Source organism: Thalia democratica, chromosome 3, assembly GCF_965202585.1.
Source record: "Thalia democratica chromosome 3, ktThaDemo2.hap1.1, whole genome shotgun sequence".
Classification (NCBI taxonomy): Eukaryota; Metazoa; Chordata; class Thaliacea; order Salpida; family Salpidae; genus Thalia; species Thalia democratica.
The window spans coordinates 34027077-34039576 of NC_139167.1; positions in this window are offsets into that span (position 1 = coordinate 34027077).

Consider the following 12500-nt stretch of genomic DNA (forward strand, 5'->3'; position numbering starts at 1 on the left):
TCTCTCCATCATCTTCCATGTCAACTTCTTCGTCTCTCCATCATCTTCCATGTCATATTCTTCGTCTCTCCATCTTCTTCCTTGTCAACTTCTTCGTCTCTCCATCATCTTCCTAGTCAACTTATTAGTCTCTCCATCTTTTTCCTCGCCAACTTCTTCGTCTCTCCATCATCTTCTATGTCTATTTCTTCGTCTTTACATCAACTTCCTCGTCAACTTCTTCGTCTCTCCATCATCTTCCTTGTCAACTTCTTCATCTCTCCATCTTCTTCCTTGTCAACTTCTTCGTCTTTCCATCATCTTCCTAGTCAACTTATTAGTCTCTCCATCTTCTTCCTCGCCAACTTCTTCGTCTCTCCATCATCTTCCATGTCAACTTCTTTGTCTCTCCATCATCTTCCTTGTCAACTTCTTTGTCTCTCCATCATCAGTTTTCATCGTCAGCTCCTTGTTAAATTATTCATTCTTCTGTCGTCAATTACCGTCGTCAGTTCCTTGTCAACTTCTTCGTTTTTTGATTTATTTTTTATTTTCAGTTAATTTAGTTTGTTACTTGTGCCATCTCTACTTCTTCATCTCTCCATCATCTTCCATGTCAACTTCTTCGTCTCTCCATTATCTTCCATGTCAACTTTTTCGTCTCTCCATCATCTTCCTTGTCAACTTCTTTGTCTCTCCATCATCAGTTTTCATCGTCAGCTCCTTGTTAAATTATTCATTCTTCTGTCGTCAATTACCGTCGTCAGTTCCTTGATCAACTTCTTCGTTTCTTGATTTATTTTTTATTTTCAGTTAATTTAGTTAGTTACTTGTTTATTACTCTTCATCATTTTCCTTGTCAACTTCTTTGTCTCTCCATCTTCAGTTTTCATCGTCAGCTCCTTGTTAAATTATTCATTCTACTGTCGTCAATTACCGTCGTCAGTTCCTTGTCAACTTCTTCGTTTTTTTATTTATTTTTTACTTTCAGTTAATTTAGTTTGTTACTTGTGCCTTATTATTATTCCTATTAATTTTCTTCGTGATTCTTGAACTTAAATATTTTTAAGCTCTCATATTTTTAAACTATTTTTATTAGAACTTGTTTTGACTTATAATAATGATAATGAATTATTTTTAGTATATATTTATAAAAAGGCTTAATTCATTTCAATTAAATAAAATACTGTTAAGAACTTTAAAAATAAAATTGAACTTTAGCAGACAGCAGGCTATATCATTAAAACTTAAGTTTAAATTTCTATATACAAGTTGTGTTTGTTAAAAAGTTACTTTTTTTTTGTGTTAGTACTTAGACATAAGTAGTTCGACTATCTTTCAGTTAATATTACTGGAGATGTTTACCCTTCCAAACTTAAAAAAAAAAATATTTCCACATAAAATAATAAATATTTCTGAGTTCAGCCAACGAAGTTCGTATAAAATATTGTTAAATTGAGAAGTTTCATTGTGTAGTGTCACGGGAATAGAATGCGTGAGCGTTGAACGACTTTTATGTTATGGCACAGGATTGATAAATACGTAACTTTGACGTGAACATTTCGTTTTCTTTGTTTGGTGACACTGGAGTATTAGGTGATTTCTGATCACAAAATTAGTAATGTGTATCCCACAATTACTGAATAAAAAAATTAATGAAAAACTCTCGCAATAACAAGTTAAATAATAAAAATGCTGCTAACCCTAAAATTTGCATGTCTTTGATGCGAAAAGAAAGTACACTTATTATAGTTTTGAACAAAGTATTTGCGATCTCCAGTCTTTTAAAAAATGTATTAGAATAGCACTCATCTCTGGTCGTTTAATAACTTATAGTTTCTTATTTGTTTAAAGTTTAACTTAATCAATATTTTTTGTGAAAACAAGCCTGCTGCTGATTAATGCCTGATTTTGAAATAATAGTACCAAAAAGTATATTATTTTACCTGATTATACTTAAAAAATTATACACACAATTGCTTGTCATAAAACGTTAAGTTTTTTATTTGAAAATAAGAGTTTTTTAAGTAAGGAATTCAAAATAATATAGTTTCTAAACTTATTACTACTAAATCACTTGACAAACCACTATCTTTTAAAACACTTCTGTATGTTTTTATTTACTAATAAATAATTTTTTTTTTTTTATGAGCTTTAACACTCGAAGTTAAAATATTTATTAAAATAATTAAAGTAATATAAGACTGAATGTAAATTACAGTCTAAAACTATATATGTTTCATTAGTTTAATATTTGTAATATTTATTAGAATTAGTTGACTTATAAATTGATAGAGTAACAAAGACATAGAGTAACTCAGATGTTAATTTACTGTTACAATTTTTGACATTTAATTTAACAATGTTATCACTTGAAAATTTTAAAACACTTGATTTGTGGTTATTCTACTCGCTTAAAATGAAAAACAAAACTAAGTTTCTAATATTTTTTTTTGATATACAATGCACTAAGATTAATATATTTAAATTATATTTTTGTTATATTTACTTACAAAATTCATTTCTTATTTTAGAAAGTGTGTTATGCGTTCGTAAATGTTATTTTTTGTAATATACAACATTTTTAAAGACAAAAGCAGACAATGCTTTAAATTAAACAATCAAAAGTTTTAGGAATCATTAGATACTTATAATTCTCTAAAGAAAACTTTTAAACGTAATCATATAATTGAACCTGACTTTAAAAACAAAGATTTAAGATTCATTTTTGCCATTTTACGAGCATTAAGAGAAGCTGAAAATTCACTGTTAACATGCCATGTGAAGTTGCTTACGAGTTAAGTAGTTAAACTAGCAATTTAAAAAGGACCAGAATTTTGCGCTTTTTTAAAAACCAAAATTTCTTCATTATAAAACTAAATAACATCAACAATATATATATATACAAATAAAAAATAAGATAAATTAATATGAAAACTACAACAGACAGACTATACATATAGTAACTATAAATCATAATATACTTCTAAGCATGACATAATGAGAATAAACTTAATAAGTAATTTGTAGTTTAAGACAACGAAAGTCCTACATCGATGCTCAAACCCATAAAAAGCTTTATGCATAATATCAACATTACTGTTACCTCAACAAATCACAACCGCTTGTGAAGCTATAATCAAAAGTTTATATACCTATTGTTTATACACTTTTAAGCAAACATTAATGGATTTTTTTAGGCATTAAGTAAGATTGTTAAAAAATAGATAAAGCTACTCATACTTTATATTTTTTTATAATTTATTTTAATAAACAAAGTTAATAAGTTATTAAAGCAAAATATTTACTAAATTATTTAGATAATTAAATGAAAAAAATTAAATCATAACAGTTTTTTTAATCTATGTTCACAGAAATATGTTTAATAGTTATTGTATCATTATAGCAATCAATAGTTAAATATTAAATGTATTAATTAACTTTTTACTGAATTATCATTATAACTTTATTAATAGATATAAATCACTGTAAGTATTTAAAATAATTTTAAACCTACAGAGAGTGAACTTGTGAACTTCTTCATCCTCCATTATCTTCCTCGTCAACTTCTTCGTCTCTCCATCATCTTCCATGTGAACTTTTTCGTCTCTCCATCATCTTCCATGTCAACTTCTTCGTCTCTTCATCATCTTCCATGTTAACTTCTTTGTCTTCACCCATCATCTTCCATGTCACTTCTTCGTCTCCACCCATCATCTTCCATGTCAACTTCTTCGTCTCTCCATCATCTTCCTTGTCAACTTCTTCGTCCATCCATCATCTTCCATGTCAACTTCTTCGTCTTTCCATCATCTTCCTTGTCAACTTCTTGGTCTCTCCATCATCTTCCTTGTCAACTTCTTCGTCTCTCCATCTTCTTCCTCGTCAACTTCTTCGTCTCTCCATCATCTTCCATGTCAACTTTTTCGTCTCTCCATCGTCTTCCTTGTCAACTTCTTCGTCTCTCCATCATCTTCCATGTCAACTTCTTCGTCTCTCCATCATCTTCCTTGTCAACTTCTTCGTCTCTCCATCATCTTCCATGTCAACTTCTTTGTCTCTCCATTATCTTCCTCGTCAACTTCTTCGACTCTCCATCAGCTTCCATGTGAACTTCTTCGTCTCTCCATCATCTTTCATGTCAACTTCTTCGTCTCTCCATCATCTTTTATGTCAACTCTTTCGTCTCTCCATCATCTTCCTTGTCAACTTTTTCGTCTCTCCATCATCTTCTATGTCTATTTCTTCGTCTTTCCATCATCTTCCTCGTCGACTTCTTCGTCTATCCATCATCTTCCTTGTCAAATTCTTCGTCTCCCAATATCTCCCATGTCAACTTCTTCGTCTTTCCATCATCTTCCTCGTCAACTTCTTCGTCTCTCAATCATCTTCCATGTCAACTTCTTCGTCTCTCCATCATCTTCCATGTCAACTTCTTTGTCTCTCCATTAACTTCCATGTTAACTTCTTTGTCTTCACCCATCATCTTCAATGTCACTTCTTCGTCTCCACCCATCATCTTCATTGTCAAATTCTTCGTCTCTCCATCAACTTCCATGTCAACTTCTTCGTCTCTCCATCATCTTCCTTGTTAGCTTCTTCGTCTCTCCTTCATCTTCCTCGTCAACTTCTTCGTCTCTCCATCATCTTCCTCGTCAACTTCTTCGTCTCTCCATCATCTTCCATGTCAACTTTTTCATCTCTCCACCATCTTCCATGTCAACTTCTTCGTCTCTCCATCATCTTCAATGTCAACTTCTTCGTCTCTCCATTATCTTCCATGTCAACTTCTTCGTCTCTCCATCATCTTTCATGTCAACTTCTTCGTCTCTTCATCATCTTCCATGTGAACTTCTTCGTCTCTCCATCATCTTTCATGTCAACTTCTTCGTCTCTCCATCATCTTTTTTGTCAACTTCCTCGTCTCTCCATCATCTTCCTTGTCAATTTTTTCGTCTCTCCATCATCTTCTATGTCTATTTCTTCGTCTTTCCATCATCTTCCCGGTCAACTTCTTCGTCTCTCCATCATCTTCATTGTCAAATTCTTCATCTCCCATCATCTTCCATGTCAACTTCTTCGTCTCTCCATTATCTTCCTTGTTAACTTCTTCGACTCTCCATCATCTTCCATGTGAACTTCTTCGCCTCTCCATCATCTTCCATGTCAACTTCTTCGTCTCTCCATTATCTTCCATGTTAACTTCTTTGTCTTCACCCATCATCTTCCATGTAACTTCTTCGTTTCACCCATTATCTTCCATGCCAACTTCTTCGTCTCTCCATCATATTCCATATCAACTTCTTCGTCTCTCCATCATCTTCCTTTTGAACTTCTTCGTCTCTCCATCATCTTCCTCGTCAACTTCTTCGTCTCTCCATCATCATCCATGTCAACTTCTTCGTCTGTCCATCATCTTCCTTGTCAACTTCCTCGTCTCTCCATCATCTTCCAAGTCAACTTTTTCCCCTCTCCCCATCATCCATGTCAACTTCTTCGTCTGTCCATCATCTTCCTTGTCAACTTCTTCGTCTCTCCATCATCTTCCATGTCAACTTCTTCGTCTCTCCATCATCTTCCATGTCAACTTCTTCGTCTCTCCATTAACTTCCATGTTAACTTCTTTGTCTTCACCCATCATCTTCCATGTCACTTCTTCGGCTCCACCCATCATCTTCATTGTCAAATTCTTGGTCTCTTCTTCAACTTTCATGTCAACTTCTTCGTCTCTCCATCATCTTCCTTGAAAACTTCTTCGTCTCTCCTTCATCTTCCATGTCAACTTCTTCGTCTCTCCATCATCTTCCTCGTCAACTTCTTCGTCTCTCCATCATCTTCCATGTCAACTTCTTCGTCTCTCCATCATCTTCTATGTCAACTTTTTCATCTCTCCACCATCTTCCATGTCAACTTCTTTGTCTCTCCATCATCTTCCATGTCAACTTCTTCGTCTCTCCATTATCTTCCATGTCAACTTCTTCGTCTTTCCATCATCTTTCATGTCAACTTCTTCGTCTCTTCATCATCTTCCATGTGAACTTCTTCGTCTCTCCATCATCTTTCATGTCAACTTCTTCGTCTCTCCATCATCTTTTTTGTCAACTTCCTCGTCTCTCCATCATCTTCCTTGTCAACTTTTTCGTCTCTCCATCATCTTCTATGTCTATTTCTTCGTCTTTCCATCATCTTCCCGGTCAACTTCTTCGTCTCTCCATCATCTTCATTGTCAAATTCTTCATCTCCCATCATCTTCCATGTCAACTTATTCGTCTCTCCATTATCTTCCTCGTCAACTTCTTCGACTCTCCATCATCTTCCATGTGAACTTCTTCGTCTCTCCATCATCTTCCATGTCAACTTCTTCGTCTCTCCATTATCTTCCATGTTAGCTTCTTTGTCTTCACCCATCATCTTCCATGTAACTTCTTCGTTTCACCCATTATCTTCCATGCCAACTTCTTCGTCTCTCCATCATATTCCATGTCAACTTCTTCGTCTCTCCATCATCTTCCTTTTGAATTTCTTCGTCTCTCCATCATCTTCCTCGTCAACTTCTTCGTCTCTCCATCATCTTCCTCGTCAACTTCTTCGTCTCTCCATCATCTTCCTTGTCAACTTCCTCGTCTCTCCATCATCTTCCATGTCAACTTCTTCGTCTCTCCATCATCTTCCTCGTCAACTTTTTCATCTCTCCACCATCTTCCATGTCACTTATTCGTCTCCACCCATTATCTTCCATGTCAACTTCTTCGTCTCTCCATCATCTTCCTTGTCAACTTCTTCGTCTCTCCATCATCTTCCATGTCAACTTCTTCGTCTCTCCATCATCTTCCTTGTCAACTTCTTCGTCTCTCCATCATCTTCCTCGTCAACTTCTTCGTCTCTCCATCTTCTTCCTCGTCAACTTCTTCGTCTCTCCATCATCTTCCTTGTCAACTTATTCGTCTCTCGATCATCTTCCATGTCAACTTCTTCGTCTCTTCATCATCTTCCTTGTCAACTTCTTCGTCTCTCCATCATCTTCCTCGTCAACTTTTTCATCTCTCCACCATCTTCCATGTCACTTATTCGTCTCCACCCATTATCTTCCATGTCAACTTCTTCGTCTCTCCATCATCTTCCTTGTCAACTTCTTCGTCTCTCCATCATCTTCCTTATCAACTTCTTCGTCTCTCCATCATCTTCCTCGTCAACTTCTTCGTCTCTCCATCTTCTTCCTCGTCAACTTCTTTGTCTCTCCATCATCTTCCTTGTCAACTTCTTCGTCTCTCGATCATCTTCCATGTCAACTTCTTCGTCTCTTCATCATCTTCCTTGTCAACTTCTTCGTCTCTCCATCATCTTCCTTTTGAACTTCTTCGTCTCTCCATCATCTTCCTCGTCAACTTCTTCGTCTCTCCATCATCTTCCTCGTCAACTTCTTCGTCTCTCCATCATCTTCCTTGTCAACTTCCTCGTCTCTCCATCATCTTCCATGTCAACTTCTTCGTCTCTCCATCATCTTCCTCGTCAACTTTTTCATCTCTCCACCATCTTCGATGTCAACTTCTTCGTCTCTCCGTCATCTTCCATTTCAACTTCTTCGTCTCTCCATTATCTTCCATGTCAACTTCTTTGTCTCTCCATCATCATCCTTGTCAACTTCTTCGTCTCTCAATGTTCTTCCTCGTCAACTTCTTCGTGTCTCCATTATCTTCCATGTCAACTTCTTCGTCTCTCCATCATCTTCCTTGTAAACTTCTTCGTCTCTCCATCATCTTCCATGTCAACTTCTTCGTCTCTCCATCTTTTTCCTCGTCAACTTCTTTGTCTCTCCATCATCTTCCATGTCAACTTCTTCGTCTCTCCATCATCTTCCTTGTCAACTTCTTCGTCTATCCATCATCTTCCATGTCAACTTCTTCGTCTCTCCATCATCTTCCTTGTCAACTTCTTCGTCTCTCTATCATCTTCCATGTCAACTTCTTCGTCTCTTCAATATCTTTCTTGTCAACTTCTTCGTCTCTCCATCATCTTCCATGTCAACTTCTTTGTCTCTCCATCATCTTCCATGTCACTTCTTTGTTTCACCCATCATCTTCCCGGTCAACTTCTTCGTCTCTCCATCATCTTCATTGTCAAATTCTTCGTCTATCCATCAACTTCCATGTAAACTTCTTCGTCTCTCCATCATCTTCCTTGTCAGCTTCTTCGTCTCTCCATCATCATCCTTGTCAACTTCTTCGTCTCTCCATCTTCTTTCTCGTCAACTTCTTCGTCTCTCAATCATCTTCCGTGTCAACTTCTTCGTCTCTCCATCATCTTCCATGTCAACTTCTTCATCTCTTCATCATCTTCCATGTGAACTTCTTCGTCTCTCCATCATCTTTCATGTCAACTTCTTTATCTCTCCATCATCTTTTTTGTCAACTTCCTCGTCTGTCCATTATCTTCCTTGTCAACTTTTTTGTCTCTCCATCATCTTCTATGTCTATTTCTTCGTCTTTCCATCATCTTCCCGGTGAACTTCTTCGTCTCTCCATCATCTTCATTGTCAAATTCTTCGTCTCCCATCATCTTTCATGTCAACTTCTTCGTCTCTCCATTATCTTCCTCGTCAACTTCTTCGACTCTCCATAATCTTCTATGTGAACTTCTTTGTCTCTCAATCATCTTCTAAGTCAACTTCTTCGTCTCTCCATTATCTTCCGTGTTAACTTCTTTGTCTTCACCCATCATCTTCCATGTCACTTCTTCGTTTCACCCATCATCTTTCATGTCAACTTCTTCGTCTCTCCATCATATTCCATGTCAACTTCTTCGTCTCTCCATCATCTTCCATGTCAACTTCTTCGTCTGTCCATCATATTTCATGTCAACTTCTTTATCTCTCCATCATCTTTTATGTCAACTCTTTCGTCTGTCCATTATCTTCCTTGTCAACTTTTTTGTCTCTCCATCATCTTCTAAGTCTATTTCTTCGTCTTTCCATCATCTTCCCGGTTAACTTCTTCGTCTCTCCATCATCTTCATTGTCAAATTCTTCGTCTCCCATCATCTTTCATGTCAACTTCTTCGTCTCTCCATTATCTTCCTCGTCAACTTCTTCGACTTTCCATAATCCTCCATGTCAACTTCTTCGTCTCTCCATCGTCTTCCATGTCAACTTCTTCGTCTCTCCATCATCTTCCATGTCAACTTCTTCGTCTCTCCATCATCTTCCTCGTCAACTTCTTCGTCTCTCCATCATCTTCCATGTCAACTTCTTCATGTCTTCATCATCTTCCATGTGAACTTCTTCGTCTCTCCATCATCTTTCATGTCAACTTCTTCATCTCTCCATCATCTTTTTTGTCAACTTGCTCGTCTGTCCATTATCTTCCTTGTCAACTTTTTTGTCTCTCCATCATCTTTTATGTCTATTTCTTCGTCTTTCCATCATCTTCCCGGTCAACTTCTTCGTCTCTCCATCATCTTCATTGTCTAATTCTTCGTCTCCGATCATTTCATGTCAACTTCTTCGTCTCTCCATTATCTTCCTCGTCAACTTCTTCGACTCTCCATCATCTTCCATGTAAACTTCTTCGTCTCTCCATCATCTTCCATGTCAACTTCTTCGTCTCTCCATTATCTTCCATGTTAACTTCTTTGACTTCACCCATCATCTTCAATGTCACTTCTTCGTTTCACCCATCATCTTCCATGTCAACTTCTTCGTCTCTCCATCATATTCCATGTCAACTTCTTCGTCTCTCCATCATTTTCCTTTTGAACTTCTTCGTCTCTCCATCATCTTCCTCGTCAATTTCTTCGATTCTCCATCATCTTCCTCGTCAACTTCTTCGTCTCTCCATCATCTTCCTTGTCAACTTCCTTGTCTTTCCTTCATCTTCCATGTCTACTTCTTGGTCTATCCATCATCTTCCTTGTCAAATTCTTCGTCTCCCATCATCTCCCATGTCAACTTCTTCGTCTCTCCATTATCTTCCTCGTCAACTTCTTCGACTCTTCATCATCTTCCATGTCAACTTCTTCGTCTCTCCATCATCTTCCTTGAAAACTTCTTCGTCTCTCCTTCATCTTCCTTTTGAACTTCTTCGTCTCTCCATCATCTTCCATGTCAACTTCTTCGTCTCTCCATCATATTCCATGTCAACTTCTTCGTCTCTCCATCATCTTCCTTGAAAACTTCTTCGTCTCTCCATCATCTTCCTTGAAAACTTCTTCGTCTCTCCTTCATCTTCCTTTTGAACTTATTCGTCTCTCCATTATCTTCCTCGTTAACTTCTTCGACTGTCCATCATATTCCTCGTCAACTTCTTCGTCTCTCCATTATCTTCCTTGTCAACTTCCTCGTCTCTCCATCATCTTCCATGTCAACTTCTTCGTCTCTCCATCATCTTCCATGTCAACTTTTTCATCTCTCCACCATCTTCGATGTCAACTTCTTCGTCTCTCCGTCATCTTCCGTTTCAACTTCTTCGACTCTTCATCATCTTCCATGTCAACTTCTTCGTCTCTCCATCATCTTCCTTTTGAACTTCTTCGTCTCTCCATCATCTTCCATGTCAACTTCTTCGTCTCTCCATCATCTTCCTTGAAAACTTCTTCGTCTCTCCATCATCTTCCTTGAAAACTTCTTCGTCTCTCCTTCATCTTCCTTTTGAACTTCTTCGTCTCTCCATTATCTTCCTCGTTAACTTCTTCGACTCTCCATCATCTTCCTCGTCAACTTCTTCGTCTCTCCATTATCTTCCTTGTTAACTTCTTCGTCTCTCCATCATCTTCCATGTCAACTTCTTCGTCTCTCCATCATCTTCCATGTCAACTTTTTCATCTCTCCACCATCTTCGATGTCAACTTCTTCGTCTCTCCGTCATCTTCCATTTCAACTTCTTCGTCTCTCCGTCATCTTCCATTTCAACTTCTTCGTCTCTCCATTATCTTCCATGTCAACTTCTTCGTCTCTCCATAATCTTCCTTGTCAACTTTTTCGTCTCTTCATCATCTTCTATGTCTATTTCTTCGTCTTTCCATCATCTTCCCGGTCAACTTCTTCGTCTCTCCATCATCTTCATTATCAAATTCTTCGTCTCTCCATCAACTTCCATGTCAACTTCTTCGTCTCTCCATCATCTTCCTTGTCAGCTTCTTCGTCTCACCATCATCATCCTTGTCAACTTCTTCGTCTCACCATCATCTTCCTTGTCAACTTCTTCGTCTCTCCATCATCTTCCATGTCAACTTCTTCGTCTCTCCATCATCTTCCTTGTCAACTTCTTCGTCTCTCCATCATCTTCCATGTCAACTTCTTTGTCTCTCCATCATCTTCCATGTCAACTTTTTCATCTCTCCACCATCTTCCATGTCAACTTCTTCGTCTCTCCATCATCTTCCATGTCAACTTCTTCGTCTTTCCATCATCTTCCTCGTCAACTTCTTCGTCTCTCCACCATCTTCCATGTCAACTTCTTCGTCTCTCCATCATCTTCCATGTCAACTACTTCGTCTTTCCATCATCTTCCTCGTCAACTTCTTCGTCTCTCCATCATCTTCCATGTCAACTTCTTCGTCTCTTCATCATATTCCATGTGAACTTCTTCGTCTCTCCATCATCTTTCATGTCAACTTTTTCGTCTCTCCATCATCTTTTTTGTCAACTTCCTCGTCTCTCCATCATCTTCCTTGTCAACTTTTTCGTCTCTCCATCATCTTCTATGTCTATTTCTTCGTCTTTCCATCTTCTTCCTGGTCAACTTCTTCGTCTCTCCATCATCTTCATTGTCAATTTCTTCGTCTCCCATCATCTTCCATGTCAACTTCTTCGTCTCTCCATTATCTTCCTCGTCAACTTCTTCGTCTAACCATCATCTTTCTTGTCAACTTCCTCGTCTCTCCATCATCTTCCATGTCAACTTTTTCGTCTCTCCATCATCTTCCAAGTCAACTTTTTCATCGCTCCACCATCTTCCATGTCAATTTCTTCGTCTCTCCATCAACTTCCTCGTCAAGATCTTCGTCTCTCCATCATCTTCCTTGTCAACTTCCTTGTCTCTCTATCATCTTCCATGTCAACTTCTTCGTCTCTCCATCATCTTCCTCGTCAACTTTTTCATCTCTCCACCATCTTCCATGTCAACTTCTTCGTCTCTCCATCATCTTCCTTGTCAACTTCTTCGTATCTCCATCATCTTCCATGTCAACTTCTTCGTCTTTCCATCATCTTCCATGTCAACTTCTTCGTCTCTCCATCATCTTCCATTTCATATTCTTCGTCTCTTCATCATCTTCCTTGTCAACTTCTTTGTCTCTCCATCATCTTCCTTGTCAACTTTTTCGTCTCTCCATCATCTTCCATGTCAACTTCTTCGTCTCTCCATCATCTTCCATGTCAACTTCTTCGTCTCTCCATCATCTTCCTTGTCAACTTCTTCGTCTCTCCATCATCTTCCTAGTCAACTTCTTCGTCTCTCCATCTTCTTCCTCGCCAACTTCTTCGTCTCTCCATCATCTTCCATGTCAACTTCTTCGTCTCTCCATCA